The sequence below is a fragment of the Chiroxiphia lanceolata genome, chromosome 25, assembly GCF_009829145.1.
Source record: "Chiroxiphia lanceolata isolate bChiLan1 chromosome 25, bChiLan1.pri, whole genome shotgun sequence".
Taxonomy (NCBI): domain Eukaryota; kingdom Metazoa; phylum Chordata; class Aves; order Passeriformes; family Pipridae; genus Chiroxiphia; species Chiroxiphia lanceolata.
Genome location: NC_045661.1, coordinates 1,907,805 through 1,928,357, shown reverse-complemented (window position 1 = coordinate 1,928,357; position 20,553 = coordinate 1,907,805). Strand labels below are relative to the sequence as shown.

The 20,553-nt window shown below is 56.7% G+C and overlaps 1 long non-coding RNA gene across 1 annotated transcript in view; it reads left to right on the top strand.

The window, feature by feature from the left end:
• Positions 1 to 20,553, top strand: part of LOC116798483 — a 33,349-nt gene that overhangs the window by 6,060 nt on the left and 6,736 nt on the right. The gene's annotated exons all lie outside the window — the stretch shown is intronic.

Below are 20,553 nucleotides of genomic sequence, written 5' to 3'. Positions count from 1 at the left end.
GTGGTGGTCAGGGTCCTGTCTGCCCTGAGGGTCTCCCACTCCAGGGGTCTGTCTTCTCACAATCAGACACTGGGAATGCTACTGGGCCCATCTCCAGCAGATGCCCACCTGGGCAGGGCTGATCCCTGGAGGGGAGGGCAGTGCCCTGCTCTGTGTCCGAGCTCCGTGTGCGAGTTGGGTTTGCAACCCAAGCGGAGTTGCGTGGTGGCAACTGGGAAAATAAATCTTTCCTGGATGAGTTTTGCTCCCTGATTAGATGTGCTGCCATGGGGTTTTGTTGCAGGAGGTTTGTTCTGTTGCCTACAGAAAAATCCAGGGCCGGATGTTGGGATTTTATGGTGATGGAAAAGCAAAAACACCTGGGGAGCTGGATGAGGAAGAGTGTGAGCTTGTTTAAAGGATCAGGAGTGTGTGGACAGTGCGTGGCAATAACTGGGTGTCTCTGTGTCCCCCCCAGTCCCTTGGGGATGGGTGTTGCCCAGGGAGCAGAGCCTGAGCACCCAAGCTTGTGTCCTCTGGTCCCGTGGCTGCTCCTGGAGTGGTGGGAACTGTGGCCAGCGAGGCCACAGGGAATATTGATTGGTTTTCCAGTGTAACCTGACAGAGCCTATTCTGCTGATGTAATGAAGATGGATGATCCCATCCTCCCTCACTGGTGCTTTGGGGAAAGGGAAAATTATTTTCTGCATCCTGGAGGGATGTGCCACAGTCCTCCTGTACCTCAGCTCATTTCCACTGCTCCTGCTGGTTTTCTCTGCTTTCCATCCTCGTGGTTCTCTGCCTTCCCGTGTCCCAGCACTGCACTGTCTCATCCCACCACATGGATCTGGTGCCCGGGCTGGGGAGCAGCTGAGCCTGGCCCAGACCATCAGGGGTGCAGCAGACCTTGCTGCTGGGATGAGCTGGGAGAGGGCTTGTTGCAGGTGGAATTCCTTTTCCCGTGGTGGAAAGCTCTCCCACCGGGCCTCACCACAGCCAGAGTCCCGATCCAGCCTCGCTCCACAGCTCACCTCTCCCTCCTCCTCTGCCTTTGCTCCGTGTCTCCTGTTCTTCCTTTGCATCCCCCACCGGTGTCTGCCTGCACGTGCGTCTCCTCCTCGGGGCTGAGGCAGCCCTGGGCACCCCAGCTGCCAGCCCAGCTTGCTGCAAACACATCCCACCTCCCACACACGGGCACATCTCCCACTGGTGAGCCCAGTTCCTGAGCCCAGAGCCTCATCTCTGGACCTGTTCAATGCCAGGTGAGGTTCATGAGCTCCTTCCACAGCCCGACCTGAGCGTTTGGGAAAGTGTAGCCTGATCAGCAGTGATGAATCCACCTCTCTGCTGTGACACCAGGCTCGAGCACTCACATGGCACAAAGCATTTATGTACAGTCATAAAAGTGATTTAAAATTGGACAGGGGTTTAAAAGAAAAAAAAAAACCAGCCCAAGCTCACCAATTCTCGGGTCTGTAGTTCTTCTCGTAGCCTTTACCCTTCGGGTTTCAAGTTTTCAGGCTTTTCTCAACAAACAGCACAGTTGGAAATGCTACAGTGTTTTTCTATCAGAGCTGAGAATCCTCCAGAATCACGGGGCTGTGGGAAGAAAGAGAAGTACCAACTGCTGGAATGCACGAGGTGTGATCTCCAGAGCCGCCAGCACCTCTGCAAAGGAACCATCCCTGCTTCAGGAACCTGCTGAGTCTCACTGCTGTCCTCTGTCAGATCCAAACCCCAGGGGCTTCACAGACCTGGCATTCCAGGTCTGACCCCCTCACTCGGCACCTCCCTCGCTTCCAGCTGAGCATCCATCCCGGGAAAACACCCAGTCGTGGAGCAAAGATTTCCAGGGATGCAGAGAGCCAGTGATAACCACAGCCCACCTGTTAAAACTCAGAGCCTCTTAAGGCTGTTTTTGGGTGGGATCTCTGGCATTCCAGCCAAGTTCTACCAGGGGATGAATAAATTCTTGTAAAACCAGGGGGAAATAATCCTGTAGCAAACACATGGCACCTTTTCAGCCTCATGAGTCCACTTGGATATTCATGGCAGGGCAATTACTCTTTTTCCCAGCTCAGGGAGCTGATTTCCTGAGTAGTACAACTCCACCACCAGAGGAGAGCTGGTCAGGGCATTAGGGAGGAGAGGAAACCACAGTGCTCAGTGATTTTGAAGTAAATACTTTAAAAATAAGGCACCCCAAGCACCTGCCTGTTGCTGGATGCAAACAAGGCATGAAAACAACGATGAACTTTTTGGTGGCCTGGGTGGCATTTTTGTAGTGGGGTCATTTTGGGGAAGAGCTTTGGAGGGTCCAGGTTGCCGGGAGCACATCCACATGTTCCACAGCCACCTTTTCCTCCTGCTCCCAGCAGACAACTCCAGCCAAACATCTGGCAAAGCTGTGGCCCCGTGGCAGGCCAGGCTGACAGTTCCTGGGAGACCAACCCCCCCCCCCGAAGCACCATCCCTTGGTGGGAGCTCACTCACAAAGGCAAGGAAACGGAAGCAAATCTTACATGACACATTTATTTTTGTCATCTATTTATTAGCTCAGAGCAAAAGTCCTGCTGCGCTGCATTCTGGGGATTATGCAAATGAGGGACATCAAGACAATTAAAAAAAAAAAAGAAGCCCAAGTGAGCACAATGTCAGAGCTGGAGCAGATGCTGAGGGGCAGCACAGCCCCCCCTGACTGCTCCTGGCCTGCTCCACATCCAACATATCATCCCATCCAAACCCTCCCCGTGTGGACAACCCAGCCAAGCAGCTCATTAGGCCCAGCAGTTAACGAGCTGGCCAACACACCTCCCAGGGTGTTGCCCTCATCTGTAGCCCCGTCCCCGTTCAGGGGAAGGATGTGTGGGATGGACCCTGCTCCGAACTCATCCCACCTCGATCGCTGCGGCCAAAATTAACACTTAGAATCGGATTTAAGGGGTCGTTTAGGGGGCTGCCCACAGGGCAGAGAGCAGGGGTGGTCTTTGTCCCCCCAGAAGGGACCTCCTGTGTCCCCACGGGGGAGCAGCCCGGTGGAAGGTGAGGTAATGCTGTGCTCATGCCGGGTCGGGCGCTGCCACGGGAGGAGGATCTGGCGCCCAAGCCTGGCTAAATCCCCACTGAATCACCCGTTGTTACACTGACAGCTCGGGATTTAGGAGAGCTAAAGTGGATGGGTAGCAATGAGCTGGGGGAGGAAAAGAAGAAAAAAAAAAAAAAGGTCCCAAATCCGACTTGTCTTTGCTTTGCTTTGCCAAGCCCCGGAGGACTCGGGATGTGTGTTTGGGATTTAATCCTGTCTGAACCCCTCTACTTTGAGACAGAGGTGGAGGGAGAGCTTAAGGCGGCTGAAGTGCATGTCGAGAGCTGCTCCCAAGGACAGCTCCTGCCCCGGCTGCTCCTGGAAGCGGGAACAGGTTTCCCAAAAGCCTGTGGAAGAGCACAGGCAGGCTGGCGCTGGGAGACAGGCAAAGACGCAGGGAACAGCCAGGGAAACACGCTCGCATCCCCACTCCGCTAATTACACTCATTAGGGAAGGAATGCTGCCTCCGATTTCGAGCTCCACCAGCTATTTTTAATCCCCCTGCCTGCCGAAAGCGCGCACCGGAGACCTCGGGTGGGTGTTTTGGTTTTTTTTTTTGGTTTTGTGGGGTTTTTTTTCTTTTCTTGCTGGAAACGGGGATTTCTCCTCCCAGGTCAGAGGCTCTTTTGTGTCTGCTTGGCTGGGAGACGGGGCCGGAGACAAAGCAGGAAGGGAGAAAAGAGGGAGAGAGGCGAGCCGGGGCGAGCCGGCATCCCTGCCCCGGGGAGCGGGATGCGGGAAGCTGGAAGGGATGCAGAGGAGTGCGCGGCTCCGGTGGGGAGAGATAATTTATGCACAACCTCAGCTTGGGGTTGCGGGCGGCCGTCCCCAGCCGGCGTGGGAGGGAGGGAGGCCTCTCCCCATCGCCCCTTCACCCGCCTCCTCCCGCCCCGCAGCCACACACAGCCACACAATCCCCTCACAATTAGGAAGACACCTATTCAGCACCGCTCTGGCATCGCTGGGCTTTTGTTCCTTCTCTTCTCCGCTGGCAAAGCTCTCTCTCCCTTCCCCTCCGCTCGGCTCTGAGCAGCGCCCGGCGGTTCCTTAAGTTGCTTTTTTCGTAATCTCCACCAAAGAATCGCCGGAGTCCCGCGGTTGAGGCTGCAGGAGGAGAGAGAGGAGGAGGGGGAGGCCAAAAAAAAAAAAAAAAAAGGAGGAAAAAAAGTAAGACGGCGGTTTTATTTTTTTTTTTTTCCTTTCTCTCTTTCTTTGTCTGGAGTGTTGCCTGGAGGAGTTGTGTGTGCGTGAGGGTGAGCGGGAGCACTGGCTGGGATGGGATCGGCGAGGAGCACATGCAAACCACCCGCAGGGCACCTGCACCCCCCGCTCCGGGAGTGTTACCTGCGCAGCATCCCCGGGGATGCCTCTCTAGGAGCATCCCAGAGCAACCCGAGCCCTTTATCCCTCGGTGGCGTGGGTCGGAAATGCGTTTGTGCGTGTGGATGTGCAGCTTTAAGCCTGTTTGCAGTGTTCTGGCTGAGGGGTGGCACTGGCTTGCTGTAGTTCTGTTCTTGTGGAGGTAGCGGATTAGCTGGGAAAAATTTAAATTCTCTTTCTTTTAAGTGAGAATAATCACCAAGTTGTCAAAATTCATCCCTACGTGAAGGTTTGTGAGGGTGTGTGTGGGTATATTCATGTATATTTGCATTACTTATGTTGACACAGAATTACATGCAACACATGTTAACGTTCTTATCGGCTAAATTACACGTGAGCTCATTAACTGTTGGATTCCAATGCTGGAATGAGTGTTCCTGTATATGAATATGTGTTTGTGTAATGATAGATGATATCAGATACACAAAACTTATCGTGTATGGTAAGTTTTTTTGTCTTACCCAAGTGGCAGCCGTGTGAGGAGGGCGGGTTGGAGGACTGGGGTGGGTGGGGGTGTGTGTGTGCAAACACTTTGGCATTGTTCAGAGGGGGTATAAAACCCGCGGGTCGGCTCCTGTCTGCAGGCAAAGAGAAACTCTGCCCGGTGCAGAGGCGCGTTTGGGTTTCTGAAGGGCAAAGGGCAGATTTTGGGAGTGCCTGTGCCTTGCTGAACCTCCCCGAATCCTGCGAGGAGGTGCCGGGGTGGTCGGCAGAGCCGGGCGTGCCGTGGAACTGCAGCCGAGCAATCCTTCCCTTCCCCTGGCTGCAAACTTGCGGCTCCGACAGCAGCGCTGGCATTGGACACATGGAGAGGGAGGCTCTCCGGGTCCTCTCCGATGAGGTAATCCCAAAGAAAGATAAGGGAAGTGGTGCATGTGTTAACCTGAGCGGTGATGTCAGCGAGGGGAAAGGAGATTATTTGCTCGGAGGGAGGAATTGCCTTGATTTCGGTGTCTGATTCCCGCCGTTATTCCGGGAGTGCCAGGGCACCCTCGCCGGGGTGAGGGGGTCCTGAGGGCTGGGGAGGGGGTGTCTGGGGAGCCCAAATGGGTCGCAGTGGCTCGTGCAGTGATTTCAGCACTCTGTGTGTGTGTGTGTGTGTGTGTGCCAGTCCTGCTGCACTCACGTGTCTGGACTGCGATAGCCCGTTAAGGAGGAGGAGAATTTTCCTCTGCCAGAAGCTCCAGTGACAGAGAGGAGAGGGGAAGGTGGCAGAGCCTCCAGACCCCCCTCCAAGGAGCGGGCTGGGGGTGCCCAGAGGTGCCCAAGAGATGTCCCCTCCTGGTTTTTGCAGAGGTCTGTGTGTCCCCAGGGAGTGGTGGCAGACCTCCAGCAGCAGGGCTGGGTGGGACCAGGGCTGGGATGGCTCCAGGCAGGGGGAACAGGCTCAGGTACAGGCTTGAGAAACCTCCACACTGCGTTTATGGGGCTGGTTTTCCCTCCAGGTGTGGCTGTGCCTTGGAGGGGGGAGCAGTGGGACCCTGGTGCCCTGCCCAGCGGGGTGAGAGCAGTGGAGGAAACGCCTGCAAAGCAGAAAAGAGGCACTTTTCTCCAGCAGGATTTCTCCTCGTGCTAATGGATGTCACATTAAGGCACGAGCCTGCAGTGACTTGTCAGCAGAACATGATAAATGGCTGGAAACAGGGACCAGCAGGGCCGGGAGCAGCCGAAACACAAATCTCTCATGTCTGTCTCACCTTGGGCCTGACACCCAGGATGCATCCATGATGCTCCCACCCCCCTCTCCAGCTGTACAACCTGCCCCTAGGATGTTCCCTCTCCAGGGGCTGATCCATGTGCTGTGTCCTATTCCAGCCCCACATTTCCCACACACGGTGCCCTTGCCTTGCCTGTTGCTCTGAGCTGCAGAGGACAGCTCCAGGCTCAGCCTGGGTTTGGCACTCAGGATCTTCCCCACAGCCAGGGGAGAGCCTGCAAAGCCCAAACCAACAGCCAGCTTGGCCTCTCAGTGCCCAGACAGGGTCCTCCAAAACCCAGGATGCAAAACTGTGCAAGGCTTGACCCCCCTGTGCCTCACACTGGTGCAGGATGGCAGCTCCCACGTGGGTAAGACCATCAACCCCCCTGTTTCCATCCCAGTTATCCCAGCTTTGCTAATCCTCCCTGGCCTGCAATGGGGAGCATCAGCAGGGACACACAGGGAGGGTCCCCTCAGCCCCACAGCTGCCACCTCTCCCTGCCCCACTGGCCTCCCTCGTGCATCCAGAGGGCAATTCCCAGTGGGAAGCACACCAGTGGTGCAGCCAGACAGGGTTGCACAGGATGGAATATCTGCCAGGAATCCTCTGTTGCGTGTGCAGGTTGAGTCAGGGGGGCTCTGGGGGTCAGGGCAGCTGCTGGACCACAGTCTGGTCCTGGCTGGGCACAGTTAAACCCTCTTAAAGGGTTAAACCCTCTTTGAGCCCAGTGCAAAGCCATGGTGTGAGTTCCAGATGAGCACTGGCAGCTGTCCCTGCTCCTGTCCCAGGAGGGAGCTGGGCTGGGGCTGTTTGAGCTCGTGCATGTGATGGTGAAGTCACATGAAAGGGGGTTTGGGGTCTGCTCTGTGAGGGGGTGGAAAGGGCACCTTAGCAGGGCCCCTTCCCCCAGCACAGCCTGTCCCTTATGGACTCAGCCTCGACTGACTGTGGTGGGAGATGGGCTGATCTCTTCTTCTTCCCAAGCTTGTGGTCAGGGTGATGTCTCTGAAGTGACTGGACTCACCTGAGACAGGTTTGAGCCCTTGGAAATGTCTCCCAGGGGAGCTGAGGTGGCCACTCTGGTGATGCTCATCCTGCCTTCGCTTTTTACCTCTGGACAAGCGACCCCACACCCTCACAGAGCTCTTCCCTCACCTTCCCCCTCTCATTCCTCCATGTCTGTGTTCCCTCTGCTCTGGTTGTTTCTGATCACTGAACCCTTCAGATGGTCTTTCTCTTCTCCCAAGTCCAAGCTGCTGGAGAGGAGCAGTGCTCACTCTCCTCTCCTCACCCTCCTCCTCCTCACCAGGGACCAGCCCCTGGGGCATGTGGGACAGCTCAGATGGAGTCCCCAAATCCTTACCAGAGCCAGACCATTGATCCCCCCATCCCTGCCAGAGCCAGGCCATTGATCCCCCATCCCTGCCAGAGCCAGGCCATTGATCCCCTCATCCCTGCCTGAACCAGACCATTGATCCCCTCATCCCTGCCTGAACCAGACCATTGATCCCCTCATCCCTGCCTGAACCAGACCATTGATCCCTCATCCCTGCCTGAACCAGACCATTGATCCCCTCATCCCTGCCAGAGCCAGGCCATTGATCCCTCATCCCTGCCTGAACCAGACCATTGATCCCCTCATCCCTGCCAGAGCCAGGCCATTGATCCCTTCATCCCTGCCAGAGCCAAACCATTGATCCCCCATCCCTACCTGAACCAGACCATTGATCCCCCATCCCTGCCTGAACCAGACCATTGGTCCCCCATCCCTGCCAGAGCCAGCCCATCCCTCACCAGCCCTGTGGCTGCTCCAGCAAATCGAGACAAACTTCCTCCCCCCACCCCTGGCTCCTGCAGCGTCTCCTGCCTCCCAGCCCAGACTTAATTACAGCTGGGGCTGCAGGAGCTGAGATATCTGTGCCCAGGAATGTGCTGAAAGGCCCGGGAGGATCTTGTTAGTGAGTGACTTACCTGGATTCCCCAGCTGAGCTTGCCCTCCCTTAATGGGCTCTGTGGCAAAGCGATGGTGAGAGTGTGCAGGGACAGATCTGGGTCATTACCTCGTCCCTTCCCTCCCTGCCCCTCTCATCCCTCCACCTGGAAATAAATCCAGAGGAACCAGGGATGCTCTGCCATGTGTAGAAGGGTTTGGGGTTCAGCAGGGCTGTGACCCAGGACACACAGCTCAGGGTCTTGGGATCCTGGGGGTCTCTCTGAGGATGGTTGGGTTCAGGAGCACCCAGGGGGCCAAACCAAAATGAATTTGTTTTGAATATTTTCGGCGAGCCGAGAAACAAAATCACTTAGAGTTGCAGAATATTGTGTTTCATCCAGAGAAAAAAAACCTTTCGTTACATTTCCAGGCACCTAAAAAAAGTAATTTGGGTAAGGAGGAAAGAGAGCTGGAAGTGGCAATGCTGTTCCAGATGGAAAAGTGGGAAGGAAAGGTTGCAGCTTCTCAGAGCTGGTTTTGTACCTAAAGCTGACTGCTACAAACTGACTGGATTTGCAAAATGTTCCTCCTGGCTCCAAGCTGTCCCAGTGGGAACATTTCTGCTCACTAAAGCGACCTCAGGCACCCTTGGGAAAGCCAGTGCTGCGGGAGCCTGGTGTGTGGGCAGCCCTGGGCACCTCAACAGCCCCAGTTTTCATAGACAAGCCCATGACTTAGGGAAAGCCTGGCCCTGGAGTGCCCACTGGAAGAGGAAAACACCCTTCCTGGGCTGCCAGGGTGTCGGGGAGCAATGCCTGAACTCCTGGAATGTGTGGATTCAGAGGGGTGTCCGAGCATCCCTGCGGGAATAAAGCAAAGTGCTAAAGTAGCCAGAAACGAAAAGATTCCTTTTCTCTCCTTAAAACAAATCCCTCTGGGTTCTGTGCTTTGGAAGGAGCATGTGATTGCATGTTCACCTGCAAAAGGAGGAGGATTTTGGCCCTTCCTGTGGGTTTCCCATGGCTGTGGTGCATCCTGGAGAAGGGAGCTGGGCTCAGCCTGTGCTGCTGGGATGCTGCTGTGGCTGCAAACGTGGATTTATGGAGCACATCTCCCTGGAATGCCTCCATAAAAGGTGCTGGAGACGGTGTGGTCTCATCTGCAGCTCCAGGCAGCCACAGGGAAGCAGATTGGTGCTGCTTTCCTGAGCCTTACGGGTGTGCTGAGGGATCAGGGGGGGTTGCTCAGCTTACCTGGCCTCCCCTTTTTATAGCCTGGAAGATTTATGGGGCATTCTGGAGAGACTCAGGTTATATCTGTGTTGTTAAAGCAGCTATCAGTAGAAAATCAGGTGATGGGAAAGCTGATTAAAATCCATAAATAACCCCAGTATCACCCTATCCATGGGATGTACAAGTGGCAGACAACATGCACCTTCAGCACCACTACAACAAATGCTCTGGAGCCTCTTTTTTCCCTGGTAGACGTTTCTATAAAGCCAAAAAGTCCAACCATAACGACTTGGGGAACAAGGTAAAGGCTGGGAAATGACATTGTTACAATGACAAATATTCTCTGAATCCCCAATTCATGATCCTGGGCGCCTTATAAATGTGATTAGTAGATGTAATCTCGCTGTGCTGGAGCCAGTTGTCAAGACAGCTTGAAAATGGATCGTTGCCCGACTCTGACTTCAACTGGTCCCCAAGTTCTGATAGTTAATGTTTAAAAACTAACCAGGAGTTGGGGTCTGCACACCCTGCCCTGGGGCTGGGGAGGGGGGAACTGCAGGTGATCCCCTAAAACAAAGGCTAAAACAACCCTAAAACATCCCCCAAAACAACCTTCTTGGGATGCAAATAGCATGGATGTATGTGGAAAAAATCCTTTAGGTGTTCCCAGCTAGGTCAGCCTCCGTTCTGGAGTATCTGTCCATCTGTCTGTCCATCTGTCCATCCGTCCTTTCCATTTCGCTTGGTGGGGTTTGTTATTTCCCTCCCGCCTCGCAGCAGGGATGGAGCAGCCCTGGACAGTCTCTGCACTTGTCTCAGCTCCCCTCACACCTGAGGCAGGGGCAGGGAGCTGGGAAAGGAGGGAAGGAGCCCCCGGAGAAGGCGAAGCAGCACCGAGAGCCGCCGGCTCTGGGGAGGCTTCCCCCTGTGCCCTGATTTTGGGTCCCCTCACTTTTGGGCACTGTCACGTGGGCACCCCAGGGGCCTGGCTGCTCCACAGGCCATTCCCACACGTGCCTCTCTGGGTGCTGTGGGACCTGCCAAGCACTGGGTTTTCTGCAAAAAGACCCCGAAGGCAGGAGAGTAAGATTTCCAAAGGCACTCAAGTGCTTGTGGGCAGCTGGGACGGTTCCAGGCAGGTTGTCAGAGCATCCCAGTGTCCCCCCAGGACTGGCGAAAACCAGGATAAGCCCCGAGTGCCCCTGGCTCCCCGGGGAGTGAGGCAGTTACTTTGCTGGAGGCAGCAAAGCCCTGTTTGAGGCATCGATCTGAGTGCTGTGAGTCTCTGAGGTGCGTCCGATTCCTTCACTCAGGATTTCCTGGAGCATCCCGGCGGGAACGTGGTTTCAGAGCAAGCTCGTGCTGTTCAGGTTTTGGCGTTTTTGGGGCAGCCTGGTTGGGGTGAAGGCCCGTGGGGACGTGGTGAGAGAGTCCCCAAAGTCACACCCGCCTTCCCAACCTGCCCAAACAGCCCCCACCCGCCCCGAAGCAGCTCCTGGGACACAGGGGGGAGGCTTTGAGCGTATCCAAGATACAGCGGATTTGGGCACCCTGTCAAATGTTCTCATTGTCTGACCCTTGTCCAGACGCCAGTAAAACCCTTTGGGAAATTCCCCCTCCACCCAGAGCACCGGCTTTAATTACAGGAGAGGAATGTGAGGCGCAGAGAGCGCTGCTCCTCCTGCCTCCACGCTCGGCTGAGCGCGGGACGTGTCCCCAAAGTTTGGGGTCTGGAGGGCTTGGGGTTTGGAGAGGAGAGGGAAAGGAGCACAGGGAAGGACGGGAGTGGAGCTGGGCACTGGGTGCCTGATGCTGGTGGGACACTTCCCAAGCCCAGGGTGACGAGCGGGGGGCTCGTCCCCCCCGTCCCGCCCTGGCAGCAGTACCCGAGCAGCAGGACATGAGTAATATCCATCCCACTGGGGGAGTTAGATCAAAGGCACTGAAGTAGATACAAGAGGTTTCTGCTTCACAGACCAGAGAGGCTGCAGTTCAATAGCGCCTTTGTTACCGGCTCTCCGGAGCCAGGGATGGAGAAATACCTGACCCCCCGCTCCCTCCCTCCCTCCCTCCCTTCCCTCCCTCCTTCCCTCCCTCCCTCCCTGCGCTCCCGGCCCCTCGGTGCACAACCATCTCAAGTATGTGCCCGCGCAGAGAGGCTCGGCGGGACGCGGGGTGCTGGGGATGGCAGCGGGAGCAGCTGGCAAGGGGAGGGTTGGGGAGACCCCCCCCGCAGCCCGCCGGGGCTCGGGGCGGTGGGAGTGACCACCCCGGGCAGCGCCGGGCACCCGCTCCCCGAGCATCCCCGCGGCGCTCGGGTTCTGCTGGCAGGGACCAGGGGAGGACAGGACGGTGTGGGCACTGCCGTCCCAAGCCCGGGGATGCCTGGCACGGGGCCCTTCCCACGGAGAGGATGCCGCGCTGCCAAAGGTGAGGTCAGCCGTGCTCGGCCGGCGGCTCCGGGCTGTCCTCGGGTCCCCGCGGTGTGGAGTGGGGATGGTGGCTCTGGGATGGGCACGTGGGCTCCTGTTGCCGTGGCTGGGGAAGGTGGCCTGGCACTGAATTGGGTGCCACCTGCTCGGGAAGGCCGTGGGGTGCCACAGAGCCACATCCCAAAGAGCCATTGGGACAGGTTTACCCTGGAATGTGCGATGTGCAGTGAGATTGGGGCCGATCCTCAGTGCACCCCCAGGACTGAGGGGTGGGTCAGTGCTGGACATGGAGGGCAGAGACCCATGTGGGGCTGCTGGCATGTACCCCCATACCCGGGGTGTTCCCAGCAGATCTTCCCAGAGCAACACCTGCACCAAGGATGCAATGCCAGGACCAAGGAATGTTGGGATGCCCGTGGAGGGGCTGGAGGGGAGCGTGGCTGTGCCACAGGTGGGGCACGTGGTGGCCTTTTCTGCTCACCATTCATATTATGGGAGTTAAAAGAGGAAAGACCTCGGGGGGAGAAAAAAAACCCAGTCCTGTGCTCCAGGAGTTTGGTTTGCCGGTCAAAGTCGTGTTCACTGCTGTTACAAACCACAGCGGGCAAAATCCTCCCCACTTCCGATCCCGCTTGCTGCGCAGTTTTGGGAGCACTGGATTTCCCGAGGATTCTTGTGAGGGCGACGAGAAAGGGAGTTTCCTGCCCTCAGCAGCGGAGCTGACCTCATCAGCTCCCGGCAATTAGCAGTCACTGCTGCTGAACGAGCGCTCTCCTGGCAGGGGGAGGGAATAAAGGCCGAGGCCGGCGCTTTCCCAGGACAACCTGGGCAGTTTTGGTGCCACCCGAGGAGCTTCCCCAGGTGTGGGGAGGTGCAGGGGCTTTTCTACAGCTCAAGGTCCGTGCCCGGCTCTCGGGGGAGCTGCTGGAGCAGCTGCTCCTGTGAAGCACATCACCTCAGCCTGAGATGCCTCTTTTGTGGGTAACGAGAGGAAAACTGCCCCGAAAAGGCACAGGGGGAAGCGGCAGTGGGGGAGGTGAGCGGGAGGCGGGTTTGCAGCCAGACCTTTCTTTAGCCCTTTGTCTCAGCCGACAAAGGCGGGTCTGTTGGATGCACCTCGGCTGAGCATCCGCTGCCTCTGCAGCCTCAGCCAGGTGAGCTGTGGGGGCAGTGGGGCCACGGGGAGGGGTTTGGCTCCCACTTCTGCTGCTGAGCGACTCCGTGACTGTGGGCAAGTCCCTCTGTGGCCCCAAGGGTCAGATTTTCAAAACAGCTCCAGGGCAGGGTACAGCTACACTCCCCCAAGGCAAATGTTTTCCACCCCCTTGCTTGCAAAAGGGATTTATCCTATAGATCCCAGTGCTCCTCCTGGGAAAGGGACACTTGATCTGCAGGTGGAAATCTGTGCTGCTCCATTTGCAGCCAGGTCGACTCTCTGGTTTATAACTCGAGGTTTGTCAGGTTTATTGTGATCCTTCAAAGCAGCACAAAAAGCTGTGCTGGGGAATAGCTCGTCCTGACAGAGGTGAGGTGTAGCTGTGGCCAGGACCCGGGGAGAGGGAAAATAAACCATTCCACTGCTGCTCCGTGGACATCCTGCCATTCATTCTGGCCTGTGGCACGGTGCCTTTTGAGCATCACCCCTGCTGCTGTCCCTGCAGTCACAGCTCATTACAGCATCCGGAGCACAAAGGCAGGGCACAGGGTCCTCCTCCCGGGGTCAGGTCCCCGCTGAGGGGACAGACGTGCCAGGCTTGGATCTCTCCTTGCTGACCCGTGGGTAACCCAGGAGAAGCCCCCCTGTGATGCCACGGTGCTGAGGGGTGTTTTGGGTGGGAACATACCCTGGTTTTGGGGTCCCCATGCAGGGAGGGAGCGGGTTGTGCTCCCGGCTGGTCACGGGGAGCGAGGACAACTCAGGCAGAAGAGTTACTTTTTTTACCCCCCCTCTCCTTTCCCTTTTCCCTTCGCTCTTCCCAAAGACTGCTGGCTTATCCTGGGTAAGCCCTCTGCTGTGGTCTATGGCTTTTTATTCCTATGTGATTGCTTTCCCTAACTCATGTAGGGCGAAAAGCCATGGGCTACACAGAGGAGGGACTCCACCTTCCAGGCACCTCCAGGCACCCAGCGCACGGACCCCCGAGCCCCTTTTGAACCCCCCCCCTATTTCTCTGGGTAACAAACGGCCGCTGAAAGGGGGCATTGAAGCCTTGCAGGGCCTTTGCCAGGCGGGTGGGGCAAGGGGTGGGCAGACAAAGGGGGCCGGGGGCGGTGGGGGGGCACGGCCTTTCAGGCGCCGCCGAGGGGCTGCGAGGGCGGCGGGAGTGGCTTTTCTTCGCCGCGGGAGTGGCTTTTCTTCGCCGGGGAAGCTTTTCTCACGCGGTTCAAGCATCCCCACCTGCACCACCCCCCCCTTGCAGAACAAAAGGGCCAGGGCAGAGACCAAGGGCACTTCCAAGGGGAAATGCCCGATTCGGGCTGCCAGGCAGGAGCACTTTGGTGTTGAGGGGTGAGGAGGGAGCTGAGGGGAGTCCTGGCACCTCCAGGCACGTCTCCCACCACGCTGTGCCCCTGCCAGGGGTGCTGGAGGCCCAGCAGAGCCTGTGGCAGGGTCTGTCCCCACAGGTCCCATGAGGTCACGGCCAGGCTGGTGCCACGGGGATGTTGGAGGGGAGGTGGTGGCCAGGAGCATGTGGGAAGGACAGGTTTAGTTCCACAGCAGGACTTGGCAAACTGGCGCTTTCTAGATGTGCAAAGGCAATGTCTGCAGGCATAGAAACCTGGCAGGGCTGGGCTGGATCCATGGGGTGGGTGAGAAGGGTGCAGATCCCACTGCCATGGACCCCATTCCTGCAGATCCCATCCCTGCAGATCTCATCACCACAGACCCCATTCCTGCAGATCCCACAACCACAGACCCCATTCCTGCAGATCCCACTGCCATGGACCCCATTCCTGCAGATCCCACAACCACAGGCCCCATCATTACAGACCCCATTCCCTCAGATCCCATCACTGCAGATCCCACTGCCACAAACCCCATGACCCCAGACCCCACCACTGCAGCCCCCACCAGCTCCACCACCACCTGACCAGCACTGGGGGATTCCAAACCACCTGCCAAGCAGGAAACGAGCAATTCCTCCCTTCTTTTTGTTGTTTGTTTTTTTTTTTTTTCCTCTTTTCTCACTTCCTGAGCTTTGAGTCATTAGGTGTCAGGCTTTCAAGTTTATTTCACCAGCCTGGAATGCATCTTTAAAAATAATAGCCATTGAAAAAAACTGAAAGCTGAGATTTCAGCTGTAATCCCATGACTCAGGGAGGTGTGGAAGGAAGAAAATCACAAAATCCTATGAGTTCCCAACAATGAAAGCATGAGAGCTGGCAAGGACCGTGCCACATAAATCATCAAAACTAAACACCATCAGTCAAAATGAAAGGAATTAAGCCAATCTCGCCAGGCTGTTTTAATTATTTTTTAATGAGGATTTGCTCATTCAGAAAATTCCCCCCTGACAATGCCTGCCCCGAGCCATTCACGCCGGGCAGGGTGGACACGCTTGGCTTGGCCCCACCACCCCCACCCCGGGCTGGGGAGCAGAGAGAGAGGGTGCCAAGGAGGGCAGAGCAGGGCAAATCACCCCAAGATACACCGGGAGCCCTGATTTTGTTGCAACCCAAAATGCTGCGGTGGGGAAGCAACGAGCAAAATCCTCTCTGGTCCCCGTTAGCACCACAGACATTTCATAGCATGATTTGCTTGGAAGAGACCTCAAAGCTCACCTTGTTCCACCCCCTGCCATGGGCAGGGACACCCTCCACCAGAGCAGGTTGCTCCAAGCTGGCCTTGGACACATCCAGGGGTGAGGAAGCCACAAACACGAGCCCCCGTTAATGTTTCGGTGGCTGTCGGGCCGAGCAGGATTATTGGCAGCCTGTCTGCTCTCTGCCAGCGAGATCCTCCACCCCTGAGACCTGCTCTCACCACCTTTCATGCTATTGATTTTTCCTTTAGCGAGGCAGGCACGGAAGGAGCAGAGGGAGCACAACCCCGCTGTGCTTCCCGGGGAGCGGCTGGGAGGGGAGGAAACGGAGAAACAGAGCGGGCACGTCGGTCTGACGGTCAGGAACCAGGGCTGGGCACTTTGTGCCAAATGTCTCGCCCTTCTCTGCCAGCCCCAGTGCCCCCAGGCACTGCCCAAGGGCTTGAGGAGAGAGATTTGTCCCGTGGTTTTCAGTCTGCTCCGGCCTCAGGGACACCCGAGGGGACACGCGCGGGACAAGTGTTCCCATGAAAGCCCTGCCGTGCAGAAGGCACTGGCAGGGACCCCTGGCACAGGTCCAGCGTGAGGAGGAGATGCTGCCAGCACCAGGTGAGCTCTCAGCCTGTCTGGCATCCACCTCCCAGCAGCAGCTCCAGCCACCTTTCAATTAGCACAGCTCTGCCATCACTGCCCACGTCCAGGGCTGGGCACAGCCAAGCCCCTCGGCTGCCCCGGGTTATGAAGGATTCATGGCATTAAATAAAACAGTGGAGCAGGTTGGAATTCTCAAAGCATCTTTGAGAGTTGAGGCACGCAGCTCTTTTTGAGGAGGCAGAGATCGAAATCCCAGTTCATCCCATGGCTGGTGTAAAGAAAGCAGCTCGAGGAGGAGCCACCCAAAGACACTCCCGGGCAGCCCTGTGTCCAAAAACACCCGGCTGGACCCCTCCAGCATTCCCTGGTCCTTCCCGAGCTCCCAGGAGTGAACGTGCAGAGCAGGACGAGCTGCTAATTACAGATAATAAGTGCCATTAACGAGCGAGGCATCCGCCAGGCTTCTTGGGTGTGGAGCTCCCGGATCCCAAAGCTGGGTGAGGCCCAGGCTTGTCCAAGGAGGGGGAATGGCAGCCTCGTGCCCCGACACGGAGCCCCTGTGCTGCTGTACCAGCCCCTGGACACCCCTCGTGGCAGCACAAGTCATTTTGGCTTCGGGCACGTGAAGCCACAGGGCACCAGCTCCCAAATACTGCCGGGAATTGGGATGGGGTTTGTCCCTGTGCAGCCTCGATGATGATTTGAAAGAGCATCACCTTCCTCCTGGGTCACCCAGCCCGCTGGGTGTCGGTCCCGGGAGATAACTGGGGGGAAAGTGTGCCAATTATTGATATTTTAATTACAGCCAGATGATAACGCACTGAAAAGCTGCAGTTTTTCAATCAAAGCTGTGACAGCACCCAGCCCCGGGAGGGTTGGTGGACACGGGGGGCTGCTGCACTGGGACCTTCCACAGAGGGAATGATGCTCAGGGGGAGCCTGGGGGGATTTTAAAGCTCAGCCTTGGCACGGGATGCCCAGAGAAAGACCGGGGCATTAAAACCCACACCCTCACCAGGCAGCCCCAGCCGTGCCTGGGTTTGAGCTGTGACACCAGCGCTGGGTATTTACCCTTCACATCAGAGGGTTCAGTGCCTTGAGCGCCGATCCCACCCGAAATCCAGGTCACTCAACCTTTTGGGAAAACCCACCCCCCATCAGCTGCCCGGGGGCCGGGGGAGGTTTACACAGACAATTCACCGCCGGGACAAAAAGAGCCAAATCCGGGGCTGGCCGGGAATTCTTTATTCAAGCTCTGCCCTGGGCGGGGAATTACGGATGCACCAGTTGTGCCACCGAGCACCTTCCCCCTCCCGTCTGCTTGGAAATGGGTTATTTAGTAACTGGTGAGGCCACCGGTGCTGAGTCAGCCCGCAGCTAATGAACACCCCGGCTGCCCATTTGAAATTTATTGCACCTATTAATTACAACCATTAGCTGCAGCCAGTGAAATTTTTATAATGAGGACCCTTGCGACTTTGCCTTCCTAGCAGCAAATTAACTATGTGGGGGGAAGAATCAATGGGATCAGCAGACTTTACAGAAGCGATGTTTTAATTAGTGATTCTCTGCAAACATGCCAAGCAACATCTTCTCCGTTCATTATCTCTCCTTAAAGGGATGGTGTTTCTTTTCAGGTTGGTTTTAGCCCGGCCTCAGCTCCTCTGTTGTCGGGTTTCTAATGCACTGCTGCTCATTATAGAAGCTGCTTTGAAGTCGGGTTTAGCTTAGGACTGGTTGTAAGCAGCAGAGATGTCCGAGGTTTGGGGGGGGGGGGGGGGGGGGAAATAAAAAGCAACCCCGGGAAATAATGAGTTTGAAAGCTTGGCTGGCAAACAGCTAATTGGATGGATTGTGGCTGGGAGGAGGAGGAGGAGGGTGAGGAGTGTGGGAAAGGGGTTGTGTCCACGCAGGGACAGGCTCTGGGATGCAGGACCTGAACCTCGGATGCTTAAAATGGAAGGGACAAAAGTCCCAGGCAAGCTCTGTCCGTGCTTGGAGCATCCACATCATCCAGGCTTCTGAAGAAAGTCCTTGCAGGTCCCAACCGTGTCTCTGGGGACTCTTCCAAGGGTGTCTGCTCAGTGGATTTTAGAAAGCCAGGCTGGTGATCCCCCAAATCATCAGTCACTCCTAAAAACCTCAGCTGGGGCTGTGGCTGGGCCAGCCATCACGAAAGGCAAATGAAACAAAATTTCCGGGAACTTTGCTGTGTTTCGTTACAAATTATTTAATTCCATTCGGCTCCCCTGCAAAAACACAGGAGCCATTTCCATTGCAAATGATCTCGTTTCCCAGGGAGGAAGCCCGAGACACGCCGGCAGCAAAAAGGCAGCCTTGAAATTCAGGGTTTCAAATGCAAAACTTGTTGGTTTTGTTTTGTTTTTTTTTTCCCCCCGAAGTCGCTAAAAAGTTAATTCAACGGCGCTTCCCAGAAATAGAAAAGCTGAGGCAGGGGAAGAAAATCGGCTGGAATGGAAGATCCTGGTGCCTGAGTATCCCAGCCCTGGGTCTGGTGCCCACTGATGGAGCCTGGCAGCACCTTCCTGTCCCTGCAGCCAGGCTGTGCTGAGCCCTGCCTGCACCCCTGCCTGCACCCCTGCCTGCTCCCCTGGCTCTCCCTGCCCAGCACCTTCCCTCCTGAAGCTGCTCCTGCTGCCAGCCGTGGTGCCAAGAGCTGCCCAGAGAATCCCAGGGAATCAGGAATCGCCGGGCTGAGGAACAGACTCCATCCAGCTGGTTCAGAGAGACATTTTTTTCAGGGCTCAGGGAAAGTGCCATTATTAAAGTGAGCATGCTGATTGCAGACAGCTCCCAATTCATCACTGTGACAGTGACAAACACGGCCTGGGGTTATGCAGTTGACTAAAGAGAATTCTCCAGCTTTACATTTTTAATGCTCCTCTCTCGCATTTTCTCTCTGCTGCAGCCAGAGTTTTATCCGAGAAAGGATCTTCTCCCCTGAATAGAAAGGGCAGCAGCGGGGCTGTGGAGCATGCCCGGCCCTTGCAAATCAGGCAGGGCTTCTGTCAGCGCTGCCCAAGCCAGTTCATTTATTTTTTAATTATTCCTTGCTCCTTCAGGATCCCTTTTTCCACCTTTTCAAGAAGAACAGGAGCGTCGGCCTCAGCTGGGCTGCCTCCATTCTCCGGGGCTCATTCATCATTGTCCCCTGCCTGAATGGGAGGCAGAGGGTCAGCCTGAAAAGCCTCCGTGGTACAAGCTCCTCTAAAATATATCAATAGGTGCCTAATGGACGCTGGGGTCCCAGCCAGACCGCCCAGGCTCTCAGGGAGCCTTTGTGTCTGCGTGGGGGGGACAGCCGGGACGGGCACGGCCAGATTTGGGGTGGCACGGGGCACCCCCGGGGGGTCTGGGGTTTGCCTGCTTGATGTGGGAGGTGTTGAACAGCAGGGATGGTGCTGTGGGGATGGTGGGGGTGCCTTGTCCAGGCGAGGGAAGCATTTAAAAACCCCGGGTGAGGTGGTGCTGGAACCAGACGCCGTGTGCCCACCCAAAACAGGCTCCCCCTCCCCATCGCCCCTTCCCCGTGCTCTGCTCCAGCTGGAGCAAAGCCGGGAGGGCTCAGGGGTGGGAGCTGAGCGACACCCCCCCCCTCCCCAAAACCCCCCCTACCAGCCGTTCCCTCCAAAATCCCATTCTCAGGCTGGCAACAAAAAAAAAGCAGCAGCACAAAGGGAGACGCCGGGACCTGCCGCTATGCCGGGAAGCCATTCAGAACGGGAGGCTCATTAAGAGCCCGTTGTCATTATTGTGAGCTCCAGAGGTAGAGCCTGATTTAATTTGGGAGCTCCCAGACAGGTACCCAGATGGCTGGGGACGGGGGGCAAGCGGCAGGAGCGAATTAAAGGGGATGTTTCTGGCTTTGTGCTGCAGCTGGGCCCCCTTGGAAAGCGGGGAAGTGGGAAGGCAGGGATGTGGCATCACCCCCCTGCACCGTCACCGCTGGTGGGGGGCTCATGGGGGGCCGCGGGCCCCACCTGCTTTGGCTTTTTTCCCAGTGGTTAATTCCCTCCCATTTGGCCCTGCTGGGAATTAGGGCTGCTCCAAACTCCAGTGGGGGAGTCCCCCTGCTCCCCACAGGGTTGGGGGGCCCTGGTGCTGAGGTTGTGCCTTGCTGGGCACTGCAGGGCCGGGCACAGCTCCCTCTGGGCACCAGCACTGCCTGTTCTGGGCCAAAATCAGGGCTGCAAATTGTGCAAAAGCTTATCCAGAGAAGCACTGGCTGCCCCATCCCTGGAAGTGTCCGAGGCTGGACGGGGCTTGGAGCCACCTGGGCTGGTGGAAGGTGTCCCTGCCCATGGCAGGAGTTGGAATGGGATGAGCTTTAAGGTCCCTCCCAACCCCAAACCAGGCTGGGATTCCGTTTTTCCTGCGAAAAGCTAAAAATCAAAGCAGGGAGCAAACGAAGGTCTCGCTTCAGACGGAATTT